Here is a 3,644-nt window from a genome sequence, read left to right on the forward strand (position 1 = left end):
TGTCTTAAATCATTATGATATACCTAGCATGAGAAAAAGGGCTAGTGAATGTGGTAACTTGTGAGTGAAGCAAGGGGGAAATATGTATGATCATTGAGGATCAAAGATGATTATGTGAGATGCGGAGAATGGCGGTGGAGGTGCTTGTTATGCCATGGGTCGAAGGGCCGTAAATGTTAATGAATTGGCTGGTTATGGATTTAACCGTGAGCCGGATGGCTAGATTATTGCCGTGTGACGGCGGAGCCATGTTTATGGCTAAGTATAAATGCATATATGCTGTTGAATGAATTGTGAATGTTTGCATTTCCACCATCGGAGATGAGGGTTTCCCTGGGTAGTAGCAGTGGCTAGCCACCACGTGCTCCAGGTTGAGACTCGAAGCTCTGTTAACCCTATGTCGTAAGTGTGGCCGGGCACTGTGAAAGGCCCGGATGAGCTCGCCCCCGTAAATATTCACCAGTGAGGGTGATGGATATGGATCATGATTATGATCAAGTTTATGATGAGTATAACTCGAGTTGGGGATGCGCGACAGAGGGACAGTCCAATGGTTAGCTGCCAGGACTTGTCGGGTTGGCTCTATAACCGACAGATGATATCATCAGCCATTAGGGACAGGCATTCATCATATGCATACTATATGAATTGTTTGAGATTGCCTATTTGACTGCATATTACTTGCTAATTGTCTAAATGCCTTAACTGTTCCTATTTGTATATTCTTTGTTTGATATAACTGTGTTTGCTACATTATACTCCTGCTGGTGGTTGGGAGGTTTGAAGGAATCGGAAAGGGAAGTATTAGTTAGACTGAAGAATCTTTAGTCAGATGCCATTATATGGTTTAGCTTGTTTATAAGCTTTGATATTATCTGGAGGAAGTACTAGGATTGCCTTCGGCTTTCCTCTATTATTATGTATTATATATGTGGAAGCTGTTACCATGCTGGGGACCTCTGGTTCTCACCCATGCGGATTTTGTGGTTTTCAGATGTAGGACGTGTGGTTTCCCGCTGAGGCATGCTGGAGACTTCTAGATTTGCGAAGATTCCTTGTTCTTGGGACTCTGTTTTAGTCTATATGTTTTGCTTAGATACTTTTATCTCCATTAAATAATACAAACTATGATGACTCCTCTTATGGGAGATTTTGGAGAATAGGTCTTATGTATTTGTGTCCCTTTGGGTTTCCTTTGGGGTTTTCCTTATTTTATCATATGTATATATTGCTATGCTTGGACCGGTTATCTTCGCAGCCGGATTTTGAGTCTTGATATTCCTGTTTTTGACACTCAGTTGTATATATATAATCTCGCGCTGGTTTATCCTTATTCGTTACGTTATCGACCGGAGTGTTGCGCTTTTGAGTTGCGATTTTTGTTTACCCCTTTTTCTACAAAGGCTCCTAGTTATAATCAATCATTCATACTACTATACGTACTAAATTTTTATTTTAGAGGTCGTAATACCTTGCCATCTCTGAATTATGACTTAAGCATAAGACTCTGTATGGTAGGTTGTTACACATTCCATACTTTCACTACAAGAAAAAGCAATATTTATAACAAAAAAATTGTTACAAAAAATTAGAATTTTGAAACAAAAAGAATTTGTAACAAAAAAATGGTCGTTGCAGTATGTCCCATTACAAAAAGTTTTTGTAATAAAAAATGAAACTGTTACAATTCAAAGTAATATTTTGTAACAAATTTTTTTTATATAAAAACTGAAATTTGTTACAAAAGTGATAACAAATTTTGATCTTCAAATTTTGGGGACAATATATTTTTTCCTATCAAAAAATTTTGTTACAAAATATAACTTGATTTTATAACATTTATTTTGTTACAAAAGCACAATATTTATTTTCTAACAATTATTTTTAATACAAATAGCATGCATAATTTACCAAATTATTTTTTCAATTAACTGATATATTAACTATTTTACTGAGCAAGTCAACATCTATATAATATCTAAAAACATAAATAATTCAAATATGCTTCATTTAACTAAAATTATTTTAAAATAAAATAACATTAGTGACTACATTGATTAGTTCTACAAGTTATATTTCTTACACAAGCTCAACCAAAAGTTAAAAGTCTAACATAGATTAGTGTCTCTATAAATCAAAATATTCTTGAGTCCTTTAGGTAGCATGTTGTCACCATTTTAGCACTCCTGTAAATGAGAAAAATCGAAACAAAAAATTAGAATTTTTATGCTTTCATAACATTATTAACCAAACTAACAAAGCTCGGAAACTATCAATGTTGTAGGGTTAGCACTAGTTCAAAAAAAATAATAATAATAAAGAAAGAGAAAGATACACATACTACATATGCTAGAGAGAGAAACATAACTTCCCCCAATGATATCAAATAATGAAAAACTAGCAATTATAAGATTTAAACTCACATAAAGTATTAAAATATTGCTTAAGCACTAAAATTAAATGAAGTTAAAAGATACATTCATAGTGAAAGCAAAAATTTCTTTCAAGTAATTTCCTCCTTTTTATTTTCAATTGGAGGGAGGAGGTGCCAAATAAAGTTTTTAAAAATGTATTTTCAAAGGAGCAGTGAATTTGCCTAATGAGTAAACTTATTTTGTGAAAATTCAGGCATCAACTATATTGAAGACAGGTTTTGTAGCATTTCATACCAAATGCATGCGGTAACTGGTGAAGAAAGTTATCCCCCAGCCTCCTGCCTGTAATAGGTATGATCAATGAGAACAAAGGGAAAGAAATATGAATCAAAGAAAAAAAAGGAAGATATTACTATGTTGGTGATAGATAATTACTTAGTAAATTTCTTTGTCAATCTGGTCTGGCTTATATCAAATTCAAAACTAGATTGTCCATGTAAAGTGAGCAATGAATTACAGGACATGGTTTGAACTTATTCATAAATACTTTTGAGGAAAATAACAGATGAGGTAAAGTAGTAATTTTGATGAAATAAATAGTGTGAATGAAAAGCAATCAAAAGAAGCATTCAAGGTGTCGAAGCCAAATAGAGGAAGTAGAAGAAACTTAACCCCGAATAAAGCCAAAGAATCAACAACAGCCTTGGATGGTTTCCCTTGCACTGAAATAGTAGAGTAACCTAGAAAAGCTCAATTTTACGCAACATAAATAGTCTCTTTATGATGTTTGAAAAGATCAATTTGGATTGTATGATCCACAATATAGAATGAGAAATAAATTACTTACCAAAGATTAAAGGGAGGATAATGAAGCAGATAAGGGAAGTCATGCTTACGAGAAATGAACAGCGCAGCGCATTCAACCGAAGGTCTAAAATCAAAATTACAAATAAAGAAGAAAAGAGAAGAGCCAGTTATAGAAGAGTTGAATTAAATGTGTGAATCAGCAGAAAAGAGCTGAATTTAGATAAAACATAAAAACAAAAAAAACGATAGATTAAGACATAGAATTCTCAACTGGGCATATTCACAAATAGATGGAGTACCTAAACCAAATAGCTCTGTGGCCTCAATATGGTGGTGGTGCAGATGCCCATGATGATGATGATGACTGCCATGATCATGGCCATGATCTTAGCTTTTAGTCTCATATCTTTCCAATCACTATTAAGTTGCTGGTTCACTTTCAAAGTTGCCGTTTCATTTCAA

This window comes from Arachis stenosperma, chromosome 8, assembly GCF_014773155.1.
Source record: "Arachis stenosperma cultivar V10309 chromosome 8, arast.V10309.gnm1.PFL2, whole genome shotgun sequence".
NCBI classification, from domain to species: Eukaryota; Viridiplantae; Streptophyta; class Magnoliopsida; order Fabales; family Fabaceae; genus Arachis; species Arachis stenosperma.